At 43.2% G+C, this 25,398-nt stretch overlaps 1 protein-coding gene across 1 annotated transcript in view; it reads left to right on the forward strand.

Moving 5' to 3' along the window:
• The first annotated feature begins 1,653 nt into the window (after positions 1-1,653).
• The window catches only part of CMSS1 (cms1 ribosomal small subunit homolog), a 109,519-nt gene continuing 85,774 nt past the window's right edge, over positions 1,654-25,398 (forward strand). Inside the window, exon 1 of the mRNA XM_039914457.1 lies at positions 1,654-1,694. The gene's annotated coding sequence lies outside the window, so the exon portion shown is untranslated. The remainder of the gene's footprint in view (positions 1,695-25,398) is intronic.

The raw sequence follows: 25,398 nt of genomic DNA on the forward strand, positions 1-25,398 counted from the left end.
TACATAAGAGGGGAAGAGACTTTTGGGATGACACAACCTGGGAGAGTTGGAAATTAATTGGGGAATGCCTCCCGGAGATGTCCAGATTTCAGGAGGGATTTGAAGGTGGAGAGAGTTATGGTCTGGTGGGTTTGAAGAGGGTAGGAGTTCAGGCAGGGGGAAGGACATGAGCATAAGGCTGGAAATGGGAAGGATGCTCAGGGCAGTGAGATGATGAGCTTGAAAGGAATAAAGAGAGAGTGAGCTAGGATATAACAGGTGAAAAGACCAGGTGGATAAAAAGAGGAGAGTTGGTGGAAAGCCTTGAAGCCTGTGGTGAGGGATTTTTTGCTGGATCGGAAAGGAAAATGGTAATCATTGCAGTTTTTTGAGAATGGGAGAAACCTGTGCTAAATTCAGGAAGATGATTCAGTGTAGTGTAAACTGAAGAGGTTGGGATAGGGAGTTGAGGAGATGACGAGAGTTTGAACAAGAGAGGTGGCCATTTGGCAAAAATGGGATGCTTCCAAGAAATATAGGGGAGAAAGGAAAGGCAGAATTTAGCAAGAGAGTGAATAGGAAGCTTAAAAGGAAGCAAGGAGTCAAGGGTGACGGCAGAGTTCCAAGCTTCAGAAACCAAGAGAATGAAGATGAGAGCAGTTATGTGATGCGGAGCAAGTGGATCACTGAAACCCACAGATAGCACAAAAATCCTCAGTTTATCCAGTGGCTTAAACCTGCTGTTCTACCAATACATTTCCAGAACTGCCAACAAGAAGCAAGATTGACTGGGTTGAGTTTCATCTCTAAATTTCCCCTGCCCACTGTTGATGGAGGCACTGATGAGCAGTGAAATGGCTTGCAGCCAGAAAGAAGCAAAGCCAAGCCCCTGAATACATAATTCACAAACAGGCTAGAGCCTGCAACAGTCAGATGCTGGGTTGCTTCACTGGTGAGCCAGTGGGCCCAGGATGCCACTGGGCCACCAAAACTGCGGGGGGTGGGGAGAGGGAAGGGGATGCCAGGTCAGAGGGGGCCCCAAGGGTCAGAGTTGAAACCCAGCTGCAATAGTCATGAAAGAGAAATTTTGATTTTTTTCTGCCCAGGTTGTGACTTTTCCCTGGATGAATGAAGCACTTAATTTTCCCGGGCTGTTAATCTGGCACCTGTCATGACCTTCAATATTCACATTGGGGAAAAAAAATAACAAACAGTTCAAACAGTGAGGAAGGGGAGAAAAATTCAGCTTGGAAAAATATAGTAGGCCTGCACAGATCCTTCTTTTAGCTGAGCTGGGCTCAACTTCCCCTCCTCATTAGGGCAGTGGTGCCCGCACTCCGGCATTCCGTTAGCAAGATACATTGCATCCACACCACTAGGTGTCTTACTCATTTGCCTCTTAAATGGGCCTCTCCAAATTATTTGGAATCAAATTCAGCTGCTTTTCTCCACTGCCTGTGTGGAATGGTTTGCGGTTTCCTCTTTAACATTAATTACCGTTTCTTAAGAAATGACTGCTTCCTTTTCTGGTGCAGTTACTGTTTATTTTGGATTGTCCATGGGTTGTCAGGATACCTGGGAATGTTTTGGAATCTTGAATATTTTGGAGGTAGAACCCTGGAATTGGTTCTCACTTTTTTCTCCTTTTCTCTCTCCTTTTTTTATAGGTAAGGCCCATATTGCTGTGCTCCGTGTTGGAAGGAATTTTCCATTTGGTAATGTTTTGCTGTTTTTTCAAACTATGGTAAACTCTTTGTTTTTGAGGTTTCTCTGACAGGATTTTCCCACAGAACTGATGCCCAGTAGTCTTCACGCCATTGCACTCATTCATAAAACCCATCCTCTCCCTACCATCGCCGCCACCCCGTTCCCCCCCAAAAAATTAAAAGATGAAGTAAAAGTCAAGTAATTGTGGCTATTTTGAAAGGATATAAAACGTTGTTTAAAATAATCTCAGAAAGTTAGAAAGATAATTTTCCAACTATAGTCCATGAAAATCTGCTGTTTCTCAAAAAATTACTGGTTTTGTGGAAATGGTGTGACATGGGTGGTTGTCTTACTTTGAGCCACATAATTCTTCATACTGTGTCCTCCTTAAATATGATTCAGTAAAACAATTTCAAATAAGTTTTGGGAGGCAAAGTTTATACTTAAAAGAATTAAAAGTCGCCCATGGAATGGATGCTAATCTTTTTGATTCTGGGGATACACCCTAGAGCCATCAAATTAATTTTTTTTACATTTTTATATGTTTATATGGTGCTGTATATTGGGGGGAGGGTGTTGAGATTCTCAGTGTTGTCAAAGCCAGTGGAACAAACTTAACTTTAAAAAGAGAGGGTAGATCACATTCTTTGGTCCTAGTGAAAGCCTGGAACAGTTACTTAGCTGGGACTATAGAACTCTGTTCTGGAGCATATTTTGAAAGCACCTCTACTTTTGAGAAGAAAACACAAATACATTTTCAGTGTCAAACTACCTGGGGTGAGTGAAAGGTTGGTTAGCTTCTTTATAGCCAAGCTTATTGACAATGTTGTGGGCTCCTGGCTCCTTCCCAGCTGCCTTTTTTGTTTAGTTAAGAAGATAAGATTGTGGGAAATCTAAGTACTTAACCAGAACAAGAAGGTTGATTGAGGTCTTCTTTGTTGCATCCCGGTGACTGTGTTGGGAGCGGAATCTCTGCCCCCTTATCTTGCCCTAAAGAATGTCATTTGCCGCTCCTCCCATCCGCCATGCTGATTTTAATGCTATCAAAGGTGTAATTCAAATATCATAGAAAACCAAACTTGCCTTTGTGAAACTCTTCCAAGCTTCCCAATAAGTAGAAACTATAAGAGGGGGCAGAAAATTGCTCTCATGTTGAAATCAGTACAGTGTTAAATTACCTACCCTGTTAAGTGTAGGTATCTATCTCATATTTGACTATCTCCTTGTGAAAAGCTAATTGGTTTCCTTTGCATATTAGGGCTAGGATTGTCTGGTGTATCTACTCCTGCACTTAATACTGTGCCTGGCACATAATAAGCCCTTAACAAACACTGCAATTTTTGTTATTATCATTATTATTATTATTAATAGAAGCGTCTTAAATTGCTTTATCCCAACTAAGAGGGCTTTCAGTGGCCAGGTGTGTGTCATTTGTCAACAGAAATTTATTTGGCTCTTTACCAGGAACAGAATAAGTTTTACTGGGGAAGCAATGGAACCTAGTGGAAAGATCGTGGCCAGGAAGTCAGACTCATGGGCCTGCGTTCTAATTCTGGCTCTGCCACTTGCCTGCTCAGTGACCTTGAACAAATAAGTTAACTTCTCTGTGCTTCAAATTCCTCATCTGTAAAATGGGGATTAAATCCTGAACCCTCTTTCTTAGACCATGAGCCCCCATATAGGGCAGGGATTGTGACTGACCTGATTATCTGTATCTACCCCAATGCTGCGTACAGTGCTTAGCACATAGTAAATACTTAAATGACATTATTATCATTATGATTATTACTACTATTATTTGAACCCTTATCAAGAATTAAGGGCTTGGGGCTTAGGATCATTCCCAATTAAATCTATTAAAAAAAGAGAACTCTATTTTATGACATTAGTTTTTTCAGTGTAAGTGAATCTGCTCTGGGGATTACATTTATATTTAAAAGATGTTTCTTTAAAAGGGAAGGAATGATTGATAGAAATGTCTTTTCGGGATCTAGGATGAGTTTGATTAAACCCCAAATGTTTGGAAAAGATTTCTGGGTGGCCTAGTGGTTTCAGAACCCAAATCTGTTCCTTGAGTGCAGCCCATTTACATATGCACTTTAAAATCACGTGTTTCATTTGTTCCACCATAAAGAATCTTACAGATTCCACTCTTGCCCTCTCAGATTTTTCCGAAAAGGAGAAAGTTGGTAGAATTCATAGCTTACCAACCACTCAGAACGCCCGCCAGCTACTCACAGTGACTCGCACGAGAAGAAATTAATTTTGTATTATTTTTTCCTGGGAATCTCTCCAATGTGCCCATCACTAAAATGAAAAAGCCCAAACCGAACAGAATGTTCTTTGTCTGCTCCAGAAGACCGATTCTTCTAAAGAAAAAGCAAGAATCATATTACAGGCCTTTCTAACTTTAGGGGAAAATTGGGGGCCTTCTGGGTCCATGTGTGACTTTAAAGGAATCAACAACCTTGTTGTAAAGAGAAGGACATCTGGGAATGAGTTTGCCCTCCAAAACTGTGGAGGCTCATTATATGTTCTGACTCTGGAGGAAGAATTCATGTGCTCATAGGAAGCCAAATACAATGTTTTAGGTATGCTGTTTAGTTTCAACATGGAGGATTTCCATTGGAAATGTGGCCCCTCACCCCTTTGCCCAGTAGGAAAACAAGTCATTGTCAAGACTGCCAAACGAAAACACCAGAGAGCGTGTTATCAGCAAGCTGAGGTCTTGATTTTTTGATCCAGCAAGTATCCTTGTAAAGCACTAGGCTCTGTTGTAGAAGGCAAAGTGAGCAGGATGCTCTCACCAGTTGGATCTGCAAGCAGATTGAATGCCTTCACCCCGGCTCTTTCCCTGATTGATTCCCCCACCTTCCCAAATGTACCAGGCCAGTAGTTGACTCAGCAGTTGTGTTTTCCCTCATGAAGGTCTGGACTTTCTTCTTTGGTGGTCAGACTAATAATAATACTACAGCAACTGTAGTATTTGTAAAATGCTTACTATGTGCCAGGCTCGGTACTAAGTGCCGGGGTAGATACAGGATAATCACGTTGGTCACAGTCCCTCTCCCACATAAGGGTCACAGTCTTCATCCCCATTTTACAGATGAGGGAACTGAGGCACAGCAGGGTAGTTAAGTGACTTGCCTAAGGTCACAAAGCAGACAAGTGGATTAGAACCCAATTCCTCTGACTCCATGGCCCATGCTCTTTTTAGCCTAAGGGAGTGACATACAATAACAGACCATGTTGGAGCTACTCACACATAGGAAACAGAGCAGCCCTATCAATCCAGGGGCGAGGGAATGGGCGGAGAGCAGAATGGCTTGCCAAGGTGGTAGCGCTCCTTCTCTGCCCTGGACTGAGCCCTGGCTGTAGGGGCAGATGCAGTGTGAGGGGAACAGGGATCTTCTACGAATACCCCTGATTTATCTGTTCATTTGGTATTTAATCTCTTGGGAGTCTCATAGTCAGACCTATTTCCTCCGTTTTAGCAGCCGGCCTGAAAAGCTCTATAAGGGATCATGTCGCGTAGCTAGTCACAGAAATCTGAACTGTTGCCTCTTCAGGTCTGACATCGACTAGAAGACAGTCTAGAGAGAAGATGTCCTTTCCTTCCAGTTGGGCAATGGCAGGATGGCCAGGTCAGCTACTCATTGAAAAGCGTTTGTCCGAGAAAACGCACGATAGTCAATTCGCTCATAATTATTATGGTACTTGTTAAGCACTTACTATGTACCAACCACTGTCCTAAGCATAGATACAAGTTAATCAGATTGGACACAGCCCCCTTTTCCACATGAGGCTCACTGTCTAAGTAAGAAGGAGTAGGATGGAATCCCCATTTTTCAGATGAGGTAACTGAGGCACAGAGAAGTTAAGCGACTTGGCTAAGGTCACACTGCAGGCATATGGCAGTACCGGGGTTAGAACCCAGGTCCTCTGACTCTCAGATCTGTGGTCTTCCATTTCTCTATCTTTCCTCTCCACCCAAATGGCTACCTTACTGCTACAGGCTCTTGTTATATCCCAGCTAGACTACTGTGTCAGCCTTCTCTCTGACCTCCCTTCCTCCTCTCTCACCCCGCTCCAGTCTATTCTTCACTCCGCTGCCCGGCTCATCTTCCTGCAGAAACGATCTGGGTATGTCACTCCCCTTCTTAAACACCTCCAGTGGTTGCCTATCAACCTCCGCTCCAAACAAAAACTCCTCACTCTAGGCTTCGAGGCTCTACATCACCTTGCCACTTCCTACCTCTCCTCCCTTCTCTCTTTCTACCGCCCACTCCGCACACTCCGCTCCTCTGCCACCCACCTCCTCACCGTCCCTCGGTCTCACCTATCCCGCCGTCGACCCCCGGGCCACGTCCTCCCGCGGTCCTGGAACGCCCTCCCTCCTCACCTCCGCCAAATTGATTCTCTTCCCCTCTTCAAAACCCTACTTAAAACTCACTTCCTCCAAGAGGCCTTCCCAGACTGAGCTCCCCTTCTCCCTCTACTCCCTCTACCGCCCCCCTTCACCTCTTTGCAGCTTAACCCTCTTTTCCCCCCATTTCCCTCTGCTCCTCCCCCTCTCCCTTCCCATCCCCTCAGCACTGTACTCGTCCGCTCAACTGTATATATTTTCATTACCCTATTTATTTTGTTAATGAGATGTACATCGCCTTGATTCTATTTAGTTGCCATTGTTTTTATGAGATGTTCTTCCCCTTGACTCTATTTATTGCCATTGTTCTTGTCTGTCTGTCTCCCCCGATTAGACTGTAAGCCCGTCAAATGGCAGGGACCGTCTCTATCTGTTGCCGACTTGTTCATTCCAAGCGCTTAGTACAGTGCTCTGCACATAGTAAGCTCTCAATAAATACTATTGAATGAATGAATGAATGAATGAATGAATGAATGAATGGAGGTTAAGTTTGTCAGGTGTATATTTCCAACATTCCTAATAGCAAATATCAGGATTTCCAATTCTTCCCATGTTCTGGAAATCATTTCCAGGAAAGAGAAGGATGAAGACAGTGGGAAGTGGCATGTCCTCAAGAAACTAGGTTTCAGGAGATCAAGGAACTAGATGTCAGGAGATCTGTATTCCAGTCCAAGCTCTGTCGGTGGCCTGCTGTGTGACCTTGGGAAAATCACTTAATCTCTTTGGCCTCAGTTTCCTCTTCTGTAAAATGGGGATAAACCAGATTGTGGAAAAGAGACTGTGTCCAGTCTGATATCCTCGTATCTCCTCAGCACATAGTAAATGTTTACTAAATGCCATACTTTTTATTATTATTAGAGATCTGGTTTTTGGAATTCAAGTCATAGGGCATAGTGACACTGGATTTAAAAGCTCAGAATTCACACTTTTTTATTTGAGATATTTTACACTCTTCCTCTAGATTCTTGAGGCTAGACTGTTCCTCTCATTTAATAGCTGTATACATACATGTATATCAATCCTTTTATAAATCTGTCCTTTTATAAATCTGTCTTCATTTATTCATTCAATCAAATTGAGCACTTACTGTGTGCAGAGCACTGTACTGAGCCCTAGGGCCAGTGCAGTACAACAGTAAACAGTCTTATTCCCTGCTCATAACAAGCTTATAGTCCAGAAATGTGGGGGTGAGGGTGGGGGAGACAGATATCAATACAAATAAAATTACAGATATGTACAAAGTGCTGTGGGGCTGGGAGTGGGGAAGAGCAAAGGGAGCAAGTTGGGGCGATGCAGAAGGGAGTGAGAGATGAGAATTGGAAGATGACACTCTTACTAACAGTGGGAATTTTTTTTTTTAAATCTATGTGCTGTGCATATATATGTCTGATAAGACCAAAACCTAACTGGTGGTGAATCATGAATTTATAAAGATTGCATCTAGCTGTGCCCTTTAATTTGTCTCTCTCTTTGCCTCGTGACAATTTCCCCTGGTGTTACTATCTTCCAGAAACCTCTGTTCTTAGGCATTCACTCACTTTCTCATTGCCCCATGACAGGCTGCTCTGTCCTGTGCTCTGCCAAGTTTTGTTTCATTGTGTCTTTAAAATGCTCTCTCCACCACACTACACAGGAAAACATAGATACAGGCAGTTCTCCTATAATGAGGGGTTACATTTTTAAAACTCCATGTTAGGGAAAGGTCATTCAGAGTTCTCACTCATTCCAAATACATGTATTTAGAGTAGAATGTTAATTTTCCTTCTAAGCATTTGGAACTGAAACTTAAATGAGTTTAGTGATTTGGGGTTGGGGGAATGGAGAGAGGGGGGCACTTGGCTTTTCTGATTCTGTTTTAGACTCTCCAGACTGGCCTTTATTTAGATATTAAATGACTCCAGCTTCTTGTTGGAAGATTTGGAACTGGATCAAGGATGGATCTGCTTGTCATGGTGAGGAGCCATAGGAATATAATTTGCTGATGCTTTGAGGTCATTGTGTTACTGCGATTTTGGCTGAATATACCTCATTATTATTTTTCCTCTGTATACACCATTATCAGGAGGAGTTTGATACAGTAATAAAGGCAGGGTAGGATAAGTACTTGGATTAACATGGTAGCAGTTTGGATGGAGAGGAAAGGGCGGATTTTAATGATGTCATGAAGGTCAAACCAACAAGATTTACTGATGGCTTAAATATGTGGGTTGAATGAGAGAGACAAGTCAAGGATAATGCCAAGGTTACAGGCCTGTGAGACAGGAAGGATGTTGGTGCTGTCTGCAGTGATGGGAAAGTCAGAGGGAGGACAGGGTTTGGGTGGGGAAATAGGGAGTTATGTTTTAGACATGTTAGGTTTGAAGTGACGGCAGGACATAATAATAATAATAATGTTGGTATTTGTTAAGCGCTTACTATGTGCCGAGCACTGTTCTAAGCGCTGGGGTAGACATAGGGGGATCAGGTTGTCCCACGTGGGGCTCACAGTCTTAATCCCCATTTTACAGATGAGGGAACTGAGGCACAGAGAAGTTAAGTGACTTGCCCACAGTCACACAGCCGACAAGTGGCAGAGCTGGGATTCGAACTCATGAGCCCTGACTCCAAAGCCCGTGCTCTTTCCACTGAGCCACGCTGCTTCTCATCCATGTAGAGATGTCTTGAAGGCAGGAGGAAATGTGAGACCGCAGAATGGGAAAGATTTCAGCCTGGAGATATAGATTTGGGAATCATCTGCGCACAGGCAACAGTCGAAGCCATGGGAACGAATAAGTTCTCCAAGGGAATAAGTGTAGACGGAAAATAGAAGGGGACCAGAACTGAACCTTGAGGGACACCTACAGTTAGGGGGAGAGGAGGAGCCCATGAAAGAGATTGAGAATAAGTGGTCAGAAAGGAGAACCAGGAGAACAGAGGGTTTGAGGAGGAAGTTAAATCACCACTCTCCCCACTTTCAAAGCCTTATTAAAATCACATCTCCTCCTTAAGGCCTAGCCTAAATCCTCATTTCCTCTCCAACTCTCCCCTCTGTGTTGCCTGTGCAATCAGATCTGTTCCCCTTAAGTACTTTGATACTCACCCCAGCTTCACAATACTTATGTAAATATTCTTAGACTTTTTCTCTCCCCCTGTGGACTAAGCTCCTTTTAGGCACGGATTTGTGCCTACCAACTCTGTTGTATTTTCCCACGTACATTGCTGAGCACACTGTAAATGCTCAGTGAATACCACTGATTAATTGATTGAATAATAATAATAGTGTCATAATAATAGCAATATTAACGATACATAACACCTCTAAACTCATCTTGATTATTGGTCTACTCAGTCTGTATTTGGTGGTAAATTCCCCAGGGACTATGTCCCTTCCATTTCACCCATTCTCTCTAGCACAACCCAAACTCAATATTGGGAATCGAAAGCATTTTGTCTGCCCGGAAACCATCCTTTCCACATCACCACATCATTAAGCAGGGCATTTATCCTACTTTACGAATGAGAAAACTGGAGCCCAGAGAACCAAAGCGACTGACTCAGGATGATTCAGCAGATTTGGGGCAGGGTGGGGATCCAACTCCTCATCCCAGATCATTGAAACCCTTGGTCCCATATGCAGCCGAAACTTTCCTTCCCTGCTTAATGGTAGTGCATGTAATTATTGCCATGTAATAGAGGCATCATATGTTACCCTTTACAATTAATTCAGAGGAAAAGTCTCAACTAAGAAGTCTATCATACTGTTTCTTGCCCAACATGGCCAGGCTTGGGCACATTGCAGCAGAGGCATTTAGTCGGGCTGGTGTAGGTTTTTAAAGGTCAGCTGTTTGAGACCCAGGCACGGGGTAAATCTAGAGTAGGATGTATGTACACATAGTAATTCTTCGGAGTTAAAGAATTGCTGATTTTCGTATTTCCCCAGTCAAAATTATGTACCATTTGGGGAGAATGTAAATGGTTTGTTTTTGAGGTGAAAGAGGAAAAGGAAACCCTTATTGTTTACTATATTTTCATTCTTCTTTTGTGTGTTTAAATAGGATGAAGAAAAAATGAATTGAATAATAATATGGGCTTTTGTTGCATCCTTACTGTGTGCCAAGCACTGAACTAAGCACTGGGATAGATTCAAGCTACTCTGGTCAGACACAGTTCCTGTCCCACATGGAGTTCCCAGTCTAAGGAAAATAGAGAATAGATATTGAATATCCATTTTATAGATGAAGAAACAGGCTCAGGGAAGTTAATTTGACTTGCCCAAGGTCATAAAGCAGGCAAGAGGCAGAGTCAGAATTACAACCCAGGTCCTGAGAAGCAACCTGGCCTGTTTAAATGTAACATGGAATTTATGTTGGTGTGAATGATTCATGTTTACTGTTGAGGTTTTTGTGGGAACTGTTTTGTTTCCATTCTTGAAGTAGAAATTTAGGACTTAATGAAAAACTAATATTTCTTCATCAGCATCTATCTTCCTGGTTTATTGGGCTGTACAGGGAAAAGACGTTTCTCCAATTAACCTATTTGTTTCATCCTTTTCTCATTTGAACACAGTGGTTAGAGTCCAGAGAAAGGTAATGGTTTGAAATCCAAAGCCCAGTGTGATTTTTCCAATATATGTGATTTGATTTTTCTAATATATGTAATTTGATTTTCTGGGCAATGCCTTATCCTCTGCCTATAATTCCACTAAACATTAGAACACCACCAGTAAAGTTCAGCTTTTTTTTCCCCCTTCAGACACCTTATCATAATCATAAATTTTCATGTATCTTGGAATTAGATTTTTTTTAAGTGTGGGATTTGTTTTTCATACCACCTTGGGACCTTTTTCATTTTAAATGCTTGTTCCACCTTCTGCCCTCACTCACTATATTGCTCCCCCCACCCTTTTATTAATTTGATTTTTTTTTACATCTCCCAGCTTAGTGCACGATGCAGAAGGGATAGCAAACATAGATTTTTGAAGCTAGGTTATTCATTTTCTGGTTCTGTGGTTTTCTAGCAGGAATTGAGTTTACAGCTGGAAGCGTAGCTCCCAAGTTCAATAGCAAAATGTGTGCAAGTTTACACTGGAGAGTTGTAATATTTCTCCCATATAATCACAGAGCTTCAAAAAGAAGCATTATACAACAGAACTGTGGCCTTCTGAGTAGAAACATTCTTAGTAACAGGACACATCATGTACCAGGCTCATCAGTCCTCTGTCAAGATAAGCTTCCTTCAAGGTAAGAGTTATTTTTCCCAAGACTGAGGAGGCTGAAGATCTAGGGGCAGGAAACGCTAGGTTCAGTGTGGCCTTGGTCCCTGCTTACTCCCAATTTATACAGAGTATCTTTGGCAAGTCCTGGTGCCTCACATACAAATGAACAACAAGCCACAATCTCTGAGCCAGTCAATAGAAGATTGGGTTATAGAGAAGCAAGCAATCTCCTGGGTGGCCAGTTTTTAATGTAGAATTGGAAATTTCAGTCAAATGGTGAAAAAAAACTGGCAATCCTGTACTTATCACCGCTTGCAGAAAGCAAGTCATTTTAGCTGCCCCGAGCTACCTGAAGTGCATACCAGTAGAAGGGAAGCTTAATCATGGTATGCGTGTATTGATTATAATGATATAGTAGAAGTATTGGTGCCATCCAGTCTAATAGGTGATAGCACTACTGGTGTTATCAAAAATCAACATGGGAGGGTGTTCCGATTCCACATTGGTTCACGTGCATTGATTTTTGAGTAAAAACTGTCTTTGCACTGCAAGATTGGAGTTGTAATGCTAGATGCATTAAGGTGGCATTCCCAGCTTAAGAGCTCAAAGCCCATCCCAGGGCAGCATATGTCATCTGCCGCAGCTAGGAGAATGGATAGCTGAAGCATGGAAAGTTAGAGAACCTGGACTATACAGCAACTCCATGAATAGTTGTTAGAAAAACTTGGTTTTCCTGCTTCCCACCCCAGTGCTCCCAAGACAGGACATTCCTGCCTTTTGTAGGCTTCGTTGCAAACAAGCCTTCACTTCTCCCCCTGTAGACTTAGTTCCTTGTGGGCTAGGATCATGTGCTTAGATATACTGCTCTGCACACAGCAAGTGTTCACTAAATACCATTGATTGCCACTGATTTAAGAGGCCTCCCCTGATCAATCAACTCAATGGTATTTATCGAGAGTTTACTGGGTGTAGAATGCTGTATTTAGCATTGCTCACGTACAATGCAACAGAGTTGGTAGACATGTTCCTTGCCCATGAGGACTTTTCAGTCCAGGCGAAGAGACAGATATTAAATTATGGATATATATGTAAATTCTGTGGGGCTTAGGGTGGGATGTATATCAGGTGCCTAAAGGGTATAGTTTTTAGTGCATAGGAGAGGGAGTAGGGGAAATGAGTGAGTAGGGCTTAATAGGGGAAGGACTCTTGGAGGAGATGTGATTTTAGATGTCTTCCATGGTCTTTCCTCCCCACCTCAGTTTGGTGTTTTGGCCTTCCTAGACTAGGATCTTAAACTGTTATGGCAATAATAACTGTGGTATTTGTTAAGCACTTTCGATGTGCCAAGCACTGCACTAAGCACTGGGGTAGATACAAGGTAATTGTATTGAACACAGTCCCTGTCCCACATAGGCCTCACAGTCTTAATCTCCATTTTTCAGATGAAGTAACTGAAGCACAGAGAAGTGAAGTGACTTGCTGAAGGTCACACAAAACAGACAAGTGGTGGAAGCGGGATTGGAACTCAGGTCCTCTGACTCCCTGGCCCATGCTCTTTCCTCTAAGCCACTGCTTCTTTACTTCAAGAGCAAGCTTATGGCACACAGCATTACAATGGAAACCTCAGATCCCAAGCCAAGAAACTCATCCCAGATTCTCAGAATCACCAAGGAGGCACATTGGAGAGAGAATTCCTAGATGTTTTGTCTTAGCCAAAGGGGAGAGGTGCCAGAAAGAATACAGACGGGGGGGAGTTTGTTTTAAATAATGAGCACTGGGATTTGAGGGAGAATTGTCAGCATGGGGGGTCACATTTCAGAGCCAAGATGTACCTCCAGCCCAGCTTTTAGAAAACCATAGGCCCTCAGGTTGAGTGTTTGTATCAATTCTGTTTTATTCTGTCTCTCACCATCAACAAAACTGTGACGTGGTGGTGTAGAGCCTTTCAGATTTGCAAAATTTTCAGGCAAGGACAGTGAGCATCTGGTCAGGACAGAAGGCATTCTTTTGGAGTCCACCATGATCACAGGTGATGCTTATTCTCTCTGTGACCCTTCTAGAAACGTAGGCCACCACTGCACAGCCTCTTACTAGTGGTTTGGTTTCCATAATGGGGAAGGGTAGACTTACAGCAACCCTACTGATTCTAGGAAACAGCTTGGCCTAGTGGAAAGAGCACCGGCCTGGGAGTCAGAAAGAGCACCGGCCTGGGAGTCAGAGGACCTGAGTTCTAATCCTGATTCCACCACCTGACTGCTGTGACTTGGGCAAGTCACTTCACTTTTCTGTGCCTCAGTCAGTTCTCATCAGCAAAATGGGGATTCAGTACCGCTTCTCCCTCCTATTTAGACTGTAAGCTGCATGTGGGACTTGATTATCTTGTATCTACCCCAGAGCTTAGAACAGTGCTTCGCACATAGGTACACATTTACCAAATGCCACAATTATCATTATTATTATTATTAGGCCTCCCACAGCCAGCCTGTTGTTCAGTAGTGGTGGATCTAGCACTGTCCAGGTTGAAATAGAAGAGCTTCACTATGATCCAGTAGCCGTTGCTAGCATGCCATGGAGCAATTCCCGGGCCATTGCCACTGCCCCTCTCTAGCTTCACCTTCCATGCCCCTGCATTCCAGCTGCCCTCCCTCTCCATGCCCTCTCGATATGATCTGACCACTTTGAGGCAGACTTTGCTTTCCACATTTGGAAAGATCTCTGGTTTCCACAAGCAGTCACAGGACTGTCAGCGAGCATGGCTCTTGGACAGTGTTGGCCTGCTCTTTAGAGTGGACATTAGGGGAGGTTAGTTTGTCTCCCGTTAGTCGTGACCATACTTTCCATTTATCTCGCCGTTGGCTACAGATGAAATGAATGTTCCTTTGGCCTGGCGTCGGCCTCTACAGCTGTGTCTGCGGGGGAGGGGTTCGGGAGATCCACAGTCAGCAGGCGCCTGAGGATGGATGGATGTTTCCATTGTGCCTGACTCAGCTCTGTGGTACTAAGTGGCGGAGTTAAACTGGCAGGGGTTGGCCTTCCATAGGAGCTTGTCACCGGTCACTGTCTACGTCTGACTGTCATTGCTCCTCTTTGAAATCAGCGATGAGGAAAGGTAAAGGTGGAGAAAGCAGGGTGGCGGGATTGGTTAGATCTGAGAAAGTTCCAATTGTTGAACGGAAATCTTGTCTTTGCATGCTTTTTATTTCCTGCTGTTCGGCTCCTGTGATTCACCATTAGGGACATAAAAACTGAGATCTCCTTCAGCAACAGGATAACTGGCTTTGCAGGTAGTCTAGACTCTTGGAGGTCTTCAACAAATCTTAGATGTTTTGGCCTCTCACTCTGGTCCCCCTCCCCAGTTATCAGAGGAAAAGGTGAAACCTTCCATGCCTATGGGCCTTTGGGGCTTCTCACTTCACCCATAGTGCTGTCCTCTCGGATGCCGGCCTGTTTGCCCCCTCCAAGCGACAGTCAACCTTGTAGTAGTTAAGTATTTCTACCAGTTTACCCGCCACAAAGTATTGTTCCTTGTTTTGCTACAATGCTTGTCAAAATGCTATGACAACTAGCTGGTTTTCTGCAAACAGAGCCTGGCTCTGAAAAGCCAGCATGTCTGAAAAGTCAAACATGGATGGCAGCCATTGGCCTGCAGAGGAGTCAGAAACCACAGATTGTTTTCTCGTTGGATGAACAGCTTAAAGCAACGTAAAGTTAATTGAAGAATTCCTTGAAAGTGAAGTCAGACTAAAAGAAAAGCTCAGAGTCTATAATTTGCTAAATGTGAAAGATCCGTAAGCAGTAGTGAGGCTAGAGGGGTCTGAAAAAGGGAACATTTTTGTAAATAGGTCTGGCTTGCATTATGGCCGATCTGTTTTAATTATTTGCTCTAATAATGTAGATTTGCAGAAGAATCTCTAATTAGGTAAAGTTTGATTTATTGAGTTGGCCCCACGTAAACTATGATGTCATGGTATACTGCAGAAAATTACAGGTCTGGTCTCACCACTGAAACTATTATTTTTAACTTGGAATGCTTCAACTCGGCATATCTTAGTTTAGTTTTGTGAACCTAAGTCCCTCTTTGGAGTGTCCTCCACTCCCCTCCTTCCCACCCACCCCTCATCCTGGTAAAATGTATTTATGTTACCGCTGATTGAATGATTTACTCAACAGAAAAGAACTGGTGGGGACTCAAATAGCCCCAAGTCTTGTTTAAAAAAGCTTCCTGTTGCTTGGAAACTCTGGAGCCTGAAATAGAACCTTCCCATCCAGTTGATTGGCAACCGAAAGAGTCAAATGCGATGCTGGGGCTCATTGTTCCTGCATCCCGGGGCCACCAGAAGCCCTTCTCTTTCCCAAAGACCATATTCTCTGAGGCAAGAGTTTCTTCCCAAGCCATTGCAGGGCAAAGGGGCTACTTACTCTGTAGTATCAATCAATCAGTCAATTGTATTAGTACTAGTAATAGTAGTGTTGGTTGAGTGCTTACTCTGTGCAGACCGCTGTATTTAGAGCTGAGAGGTGATACCCAGATGGGAGTTAGACATGGTCACTGTATCCAGGGGGTTTGAATTGCAATGCCGGAACATTTATCGGCTTCCTCATCCCATTGCTGGCCAGAGGGTGTGGAGAGGAATGGAAATGAAGTCTGTTACTTTGCCTGGTACTTGTGTCTGGATGTCCTGGTTGAAAGTGTAAATGTACCCTAGACAGATTTTTATAAGGTGTTTTCTGATTTATAACTATAAGGTATCTGTCTCAATGTTGACTTAGCCCATAGTTTTAGTGTTACTAATTAACACACATTTTCCCCCCTGATTTTGCTCCTTCAAGTCCTCCTAATGTGAACACTGATCCTGTTTTACAGCTAGGGTTTAGTGTAAGACATGAGATTGATAACTCTGTCCAGGAATACAAATAATTGGATAAGGGAAGTATAAAAAGGGTCTGGTCAGGGGGCAGGGAGGTGGTTCTCTATCCTAGCCATATTTGCAAGATGCCATTCTGTCCTAAATGTGAGCACATTCTAGTCCACTATTCATCTCTGACCCTGTTAATAACTAGCAAATGTGCTTTCCTCGATGAGATTTTCAAGAAAAGACTATTTTGTCCAAAAGCCTCTGACCCGTCAACCCTGCTGCCTCGCCCAGATGGTTAGCTGAATATATGACATTCATATGTGGCAGAGGGTGCTAGTGCTTCCTCCGACCACAATCCCAGAACTCTGACATCACCATGTCAGTCTTCATGGGCACAGAGCTTCTTAGCGTTTATCATCCTGGCTCCTGTCTCCACACCTCACTACCTGCTTGCAGAGATGTAGTACCATCTTCAGAGTCCACCCCCTACCTTCACTTCCTCTCCTCCAAATCCTTTCTTGACTCTCTTCAAGCTGGTTTCGGTTCCCCTGACTCCACTCTGAACTCCTCTTTCCAAATCTAACGAACTCTCCTCCATCCTAATCCTCTTCGACCTCTCAGCCGCCGTCGACATTGCGGACCACTCCCTTCTCGGGGAAGCACTAACTAACTTTGAGTTTTGACACAGTCCTCTCCTGGTTCTCCTCCTACATCTCTGGCCATTCCTTTTCAGGCTCTTTTGCGAGCTCTTCTTCTGCCTCCCACTCCCGAATTGTGGGTGTACTTCAAAGCCCTGTTCTGAGAATTAGTGTGGTCTACTGGAAAGGACACAGACCAGGGAGACAGGAGACCTGGGTTCTAATTCCGGCTCTGCCACTTGCCTGCTGTGTGATCTTGGGCAAGTCACTTAACCTCTCTGTACTTCAGTTTCCCTATCTTAAAATAGGGATCTAAATACCCTTTCTCCATCGCGCTTAGACTGTGAAGGTTATGGGGGACAGGGACTGTGTCTGATCTGCTTACATTGTATCTGCTACAGTGGTTGGCACATAGTAAATGCTTAACAAATGCCACAATGTGCAGTATTATTGAATATAAATATATGTGCATATATAGATAAAGATGCTGAGAATAGGTAAAAAAGTGGCTGTTTTTCCTATCCTCAAGGGTGGATGTCACTGATGGTTTTAGGAATTTATTGGGGAAGCTTAGCTGGCAGTTTTATTTTTATTTCTATCTTCCACTGTGTTATTTGTTAGGATTCATTTTATCGTTATTATTGTTGTTGTTAGTAGTATTAGCATTTTATTTTTTAAGCACTTACTATGTATCAAGCACTTAAGAATTCTTCATAAATGTGTGGCTCCCAAATAATACTTATCCGTGGAAGAACACTTTTATGTTAGTTTTGGGCCCCATGGTATCCCAAGGAGCAGGTTGAGAAGCCTAGATATGCCCTCCATATTTTAATGGCCATTTGGAATTTAAGAGCCTTCCCTTCTGAACTTTCTAAATTTTGTCAGTTATTTTCCCATGCCTAGACTTTTAAATATATACCGTAGAGACCAATACTCCCAGCCTTTGAAACTAGTAAGCTATTAGGGGTCATGGGCGCAAAGAGGCATATGATTCCCTAAGGAGGCCAGGCATAGCAGTCTCATTGCAAGCAGCCAGTGATTTGGTTTGAGAACTGCTCAACAACTCAGAATGCACACGGCTTAGTGATTAATTGGCAGGAACCAGTGAAAAGAGTCTGTGATTCTATCAAGATTTGTCCTGGAGGGACAAGAGGATAATGATACGGAAATCAGAGGAGCTGAGGACTTGGAAGGGCAACATTGAGCTCAGATAGAGAAGCAGAATGACCTAGTGGATAGAGCTTGAGCCTGGGAGTAGGAAGGACCTGGCTTCTAATTCTGGCTCTGCCACTTGTCTGCTGTGTGACCTTGGGCATGTCGCTTCACTTCTCTGTGCCTCAGATACCTCATCTGTAAAATGGGGATTGACATGGACTATATCCAACCAAACCCCATTTGCCTGTATCCACTTAGTACAGTACTTGGCACATAATCACTTAACATGCCATTATTATTATTATTCTTACTTTATGGACAGATTAAACTTGACGATGGCCAGATTCCCAGGTATACAAGCATCCTATGTATACAAAGAAATACATAATTAGCAACAAAAGGTCACAGGTGGAAAAACACAATCACATACAAGTAGTTATTGAAACTATGAAAGTGGCTGAAGACCCCAAGTGAGCGAATATTGAAAAAGAAGAGCAGAAGGCCCACAGTTAGAGAGCATGGATAGGTCCAGAAGATTATGGGGAGAGCCCGAGGTGTATGATATTTTTGAAGGTAAGACCAGGGAGACTTTGGAAACTGTTGGATTACAATAATCAGATCCAGTGCATTGCAGGGGTCAGCAAGGGCATTCCATGGCTTTAGGATTTAATGTCCCAAGGGCTTTCAGTTAAAAAACTCAACCTAGTGCTACCTATGGGATGTCCAAGGAAAGCATTGGGATTTTGAGGTTGATTTCAGCTCCAGACTCTTTATCTCAGGCATTCTTGAGACTTCAGAAACCTTCTCTCTCCCTCTCTCTCTGCTGCCCCTCCCCAGCCCTTTATTCCACAAAAAAGGAGACCCCATGCTCCAACATGGCCTTGGATTCCCAACAAAGTTGCTCTATCTTCAGGAGATGAGTAAGCTACTGGGAAAGAGGAAGGAAGGAAGGCAGAAAAACTGTTTTCTGTTTCTTTTACTCAAATGTGAGCTTATGATCCTGTATCTCGAAGAGCCTAATGGAGCTTGAGGTATATGGGGATTTTCCTAGCCTGACTCTCACTCATTTCTCCCTCAGAAAGTTTGCTCACCAACTGATCTAGTGTGGAGAAGCCATACTTATGGAGATCTGTTCATCTGTGTGCAGATGTCGCCAAAGAGAGCTGTTGGCTTTGGACAATTCCTTCTACTCTACACCCACATAATCATCCTTCGCTGGGTGGTTGTAGTTCTCATTTTGCAGTGCCTGCTGCTATTCCTGATTCTAGTCTTTCCTCTCACAATCTCCTCGAGGTCTGGGATCCAAAAAAGTCACTGTTGTCTGTCAGCAGTTGGTAGGCATCCTGGTTTGAGGTTGGGCTTCAGGCTTTCTTGTGTTTAGTAGCCCTTCTTCACTGAACTGTGCCATGGTTATGCTTGCTTATGCTATTGCATCTAGTCTCCCCAGTGGTGAAGAAATGCCACAGGATTTCATACACTCCACGGTCATCACTATCTTACAAGAAAGCTGACTAGAAAAATGATCATGGCTTCTCACTGCTCCTGGCAAGATCCTAGCCAGAGTGCTGGATCAGCTTCTGAAGAATACCATTTCCCAGAATGATGATATAGTTCTAGATTGCACTGTGGTGTAACTGACATAGTCTTTGCTGTCTGTCAGATGTAGGAGAATTGTGGGGAATAATAAAGACCTCCTCATTGTATTCTTAAACCTCACAAAGGCATTCGATATCTTTCACAGACCAGGACTTTGGCACCCCATCCAAAAGTTTGAAGGTGCGTTGTCTGACCATTGACTGAAAAAATATTTTTTCCCATTCCATTACTCCTAAAAAGTCATACAAATTCCTCATTAGTGTGCAGATGAACATAGGAACTGTCAAGTGGGAAAGAAATGTAAATTTGTTTACATGTTACAGCAACTCCTGTGTGCTCTGTAAGAAAATTTCATTTGAACTCTAGTGATTCTGTCAGGTAATACAACTACTTTAAAAAAAAAATAAACCCTGCAATACAATCTTACTGGGACAAGATATAAAACAGAGGTTGAAAAAACCCTCAATTATGGGGCTTGGTCATATTCCCATGTGGGCTTCAGTAATTTGGAGTTCATTTTGCCAGTCTGCAATAACAGGAAAGTTTTTGCCATTTTCAGCCTGAGAGTCATACCTCTGTGTCTTTCATAGGACAATAAAATCCTTCTTCGCACCATAATAGGGGAAGAGAAGCTGTGTTATGTTCTCAATCTGGGGAACGTGCCCTGCTTTGGCAAACCGATAGACTCAATTCCATCTTTTAACAGGCTTAGTCTGTGTGTCCTTTCACATCCATGCCCTGTTTCAGGCAAGCTGCATCCTTGAACTATTCACACTGTCTGAACTTGCCCTCAAATAATTCTTCCCCTCAGCCCCACCCCTCAACTGACAGCCAATGAAAACCCCACAAAGACTACAGCGGCAGCAGCTGAGATGGGTTTCCAGCCCCCATTCCCATGTCCCCTTTGTAATTGGTGGCTCATGGTGGCTGCTATTGTCTCACCAAAGGGCAGGATTAATGTTCGTGACAGGGAAACACTTTCACCATCAATGTCTTCTGCAGCAAATCAGCTTCTCTTCTGCACTTCATTGCCTCGAAAGCCTACTTATTTCTTGGCCTCTACTCTCTTCCACCATTAAAAAAAAAAGTTGAAAAGTTGATGTTGGGAAGTGGGGGTTTGCAGTAGTGGTTTTAAAAATAGAAAAACTCGTCAATCTCAGGCAGCAGGTTCTTAATGTGACCTTTAGGACACCAGGTTTTAATGCAGCTGCTAGTATTCAGATGGTGTTGGAGTAATTCCCCAACAAAAAAGTATTTTGCCCAGAGTTTTATTTTAGGACCTAAGGGTGAAATACCCCAAATGTGAGTCTCAAATGAAATCACTCCTCTTTTCCTAAATGTGGATTCACAGTGCAAAGAACTGGCTATTTCATGGGTATATGGTACTCAAATTCCGTTTGTAGCCTTTTCACATACGAATCATGTTACTTGATTCAGATTCCTTTGAAACCACAGGCAGACATTCAGTGTGGCTAAATGCTTCAAGAAACCTACTTTGCTCTTATTCTCTTCCCCACATTATCTCTTGCCCACATTAATAACCATTAGCACACATATGCAGGAGCAAAAGTAAATTTCCATCGTCCTAGAGTGAAATTTACAAGTTTGGATGATGGCGGTTATGGAGACCTTGGGGTGAGATAACTCAGTCATCTGCCTCATTTTCATTTATTTTTCTATCCCCTCTCCCAACTCTCTTTTGGAAGTCACGGAATACAAAAGAGCTATAGTCAGAAGACAAATGCGTGCTAATGGACTTCTCTCAGTCTGGTGAAATATACATTCATGTGGTGATCGGGAAGTTGTTTTGTCTGTTCTGTTTACGTGTGCCGCATAATAGCTTGTTGTACACAGCCAGGCATGGAGAGGGTTCTTTAGCAATTTTAGACCAGCAGTAGGAAAACTCCATTTGAGCCATTGATGAGCATAAAATTAGGAATTTCTCCCGAGCCCTGAAATGGGGCCTCCCTTGCGCTAGATCCTAGAGAAAACTGGTCTGAGGGTGCTGGTGCCCCGCCTGAATAGGCTGGAAACAGTCCCATGAGCAGATTTCTTTATCAGTGAAAACTTTAGCAGACACATATTTTTAAAGGCCCTGACAGAAAATGTCTACTATTTAGGTAAGGCAGGGAACTTAGATTTATGGTGGTAAGCCCTCATAATCCAAATTAGACATTCTCGGAAGAACTTTGATAAAATAATTCAATATGCAGTGTTTTTGAAAGGGGAAAAAATGCCTCCAGATCAAGACTTTCCAGTAAGGAGACAGCCTAAATGGAAGAATCTCAGGAGAATTTACATTCTGAAGTCAATGTGCTGCATAAATGCTTTTTTCAACAGAGGCTGCCTTAGAGATTTCTCTTGGGCCTTTTCCTTTCCCCTGACCCTATTGCCAATGCCTCAGTTTATGGTGAATTGAAAAGACCTCACACCGAAAATAAGGAGTCACTGACTCTTATTAGTACAGAGGCCAAGATGCCCAATTTTCTTACTTTCTTATTTTTCAATGGTTTAGTCAGGGTAGAGATGGATTCTTTAAAAAAGGCTGATTTTTAATACTTAAACTGTTTTCAAATGAAAATCCCTTAATTTGGGCAAAGTTGTGTTTGCCAGGGAGAGAGAACCTCATTTTACCCAGTAAACCTTGGGAAATTCCTCATGCCTGAGATGGAAGTGATTTTTGTATCTTCATTCAGAAATGAAGATAGAGAAACAGTGTGGCCTAGTAAATAAAATACCAGTCTGGGAGTCAGGGGACCTGGGTTCTAGTACCGGCTCTGCCACCTGTATGCTGTGTGACCTTGGGCAAGTCACTTTACTTCTCTGGGTGTCAGTTACCTCATCTGTAAAATGGGGATTGAGATTGTGATCCCCATGTGGGATGGGGACTACCTGATTGTATTGTGTGTCTAACCCAGCACTCAGTACAGTGCCTGGCACATAGTAAGTGCTTAACAAATACCATAAAAATAAAAATAAAATGACTGGTGGGTTTCGGAGTGGGGAGGAATCGGGACTCAAATGGGAGAACACTGCTAGATTTACAGCTGCCCTCCAGCCATGAACATTCTGCAAAAGTCACCCTTAACCTCTGGCTAAAAGCCACCCTCTTGTCTGGTACATTTTTAATCTCATTGTACCAATGAGGAAATGGAGACACAAAGAGGGAAAGGACTTGTCCACAATCACACAGGAAACAGTGGTGGTTCTTGGGATAGACCACGGACTCCTAAACCCAGATTTCCAAGATGGGACTTCTGGGCCAAATATGACTTGAAGTCAGGCGACTGTGGTCCCCCGGATTAATCTCTTTGGGACTTTGAGCCTCCGTTTGCCTTGCATAATTTTCCACTGAGACCTCTCTCCTGTGCAGGAGTAGTTTGAAAAATAAAATAGTGTCCATTAAGAGAAGCAACGTGGCTCAGTGGAAAGAGCACGGGCTTGGGAGTCAGAGGTCATGGGTTCGAATCACGACTCCACCAGTTGTCAGCTGTGTGGCTTTGGGCAAGTCACTTCATTTCTCTGTGCCTCAGTTACCTCATATGTAAAATGGAGATTAAGACTTTGAGCCCCACGTGGGACAACCTCATCACTTTGCACATAGTAAGTGCTTAACAAATACCAACATTATCTTCAATTGGGAAGCAGTGTGACCTAATGGATAGAGTGCAGGCCTGGGCATTAGGAGGCTCTAGGTTCTAATCCATGGTCTGCCACTTATCTGCCCTGTGAACCTGGACAAGTCAGTTAACTTCTCTGGGCCTCAGTTTCTTCATTCTGTAAAATGAGGGTTAAGACTGTGAGTCTCATGTGGAACATGGACTGTATCCAACCTGATTAGCTTGTGTCTATTCCAGCACTTAGTACAGTGCCTGACACATACTAAATACCTAACAAATGCCATATAATAAACAAAAAAATTGAGCTTGTTAGAGGGACAGTGCTATGTGAATGAACACTAGTTCATTCTTCATCGTTCTGGGCCTGACTTTCATTAGGTGGATGGGCCTTCTTTGGGCCCTTATTCTACTCCTCAGTGCTCCTACTAGAAGGAACGCAAGGGTTCATTCATAATGTGGCTTGGAGGGAAAGTTTGGAGGGGAAAGAGGCTCAGATTACCAGCCAAAATGGGGGTTTTGATAATTACATTTATCTATATGATCCTTCCCTGACTGTCTCCTTGCTGCAAAGTTTAATCCTTGAAAGTCTTCCACTGAAAAGAGAAATTGACAGAAGCATAATATTCGTTTTTTATTCCTCTAATTATTTTAATGATCTTCACCAGCAGTATCTATCAGTGTCTATAAATCACATTAACATGCCTTCTTTTTGCTTGTCTGGAGAGATCTTTCAACACCATTTGCTAGTCTCAGAAACATAGCCCCTTTTTTTTCCTCTTGAAAGAGTTTGTGTTTTGTTTTTTTTTTTTTTTCATGTGTGGAAAGTCACACAAGGTGATTTGGGAATGCAATGTAGGATATTAGCCCTCAGACTGCTACCTCTTCTTCATTCTTGATGGCAGCTTTACATTTCTTTGCTGGGAACTGGTTGCAACTTAGAGATAGTCTCTCTCCTATGAGAGTTCTTTTACAAGCTTCCTTCCCTTCATCACAGTCCTTTTACCCTCTGCCTCCTCTCTCCTTACTACCATGCCTTTTCCCTCACCCCTCATCCCAACCTTCTGAGGTACCTTCCCTCAATCTTTGATCACCCTGACATTAGTACAAGGGGATCAGACTGCAGGGGCAATCAGGCATAGCATATGATTTTGTTGTTCCTGCCAAAGCATCTCTACCAAGTCAAAATCTCAAGGTTAGCTTCACAATGTGTTTTATTTCCATCAGTCAGTGATTACCGAGGACCTCCTTCATGCAGAGCTCCATACTAAGTGCTTAGGAGAATGCAATAAAAGTTATAGGTGAGACTGCTGCTTCAAGAAATATCAGTCTATTGGGGAAGACAGGCATAAAATAATTACAGATAGGAGAAAGAAGTTGGTTATGTAGGTGAGTGAGTGTTTAAGTAATAGGATATGTAAAAAAGTGCTGCAGAGAAGCAACATGGCCTAGTAGGAAGAGCACGGGCCTGGGAGTCAGGGGACTTGGGTTCTAGTCTTGGCTCCACCACCTGTCTGCTGTATGACCTTCCACAAGGTATTTTTTGTGCCTCAGTTCCCTCATCTGCAAAATGGGAATTCGGACTGTGAGCCCCAAGTGGGAATGGATTGTGTCCAACCTGATTAACGTGTATCTTCCCCAGTGCTTAGGACATAGTCTGGCACATAGTAACCACTTAATGTGGTTGTGGGTGCCTAAGTGTGTAGTTGGCACAGATGTACTTGAAGGAGTAGTGATGGGGCAGTGGATAAGACTTGAGGAGCAGAGAAATTAATTGTGGAAGTCCTCCAAGAGGAGTGATTCCAGAAGGGCTGTGGAGTTGGATAGAGCTGTGGTCTGGCAGATACGATGTGGGGAGAGAGTTCCAGGCAGGAGGAAGGGTGTGAACAAGGCTTTGGATGCAGGAATGGCAGGAGTGAGGCAGAGTAATCAGTTTACTTCAAATAGATGTTTTGGGGGACTGAGGTTTCTGTATGTAAAGCTTCCCTAGAGGTCTGTCTGAGGCCTAGGGCTAGAAGACTTTTCTTGCTGGATATGAGCTATTTTAAGATATCACAGAATTAATTATATTACTTGTTAAACAGGATATTAAGTGTCCATCATTACTTTCCAGTTATTCTTTTTGCAGTTAGTATGTGAGATATCGCCACCCACATTTTACAGACCTGCAGTAGAACTCCCCCCTTCAAGTGAGAATCTCCTCCGCCCCTTTCCCCCCTTCCTCTTTCTG

This window comes from Ornithorhynchus anatinus, chromosome 17 (assembly GCF_004115215.2).
Source record: "Ornithorhynchus anatinus isolate Pmale09 chromosome 17, mOrnAna1.pri.v4, whole genome shotgun sequence".
Classification (NCBI taxonomy): Eukaryota; Metazoa; Chordata; class Mammalia; order Monotremata; family Ornithorhynchidae; genus Ornithorhynchus; species Ornithorhynchus anatinus.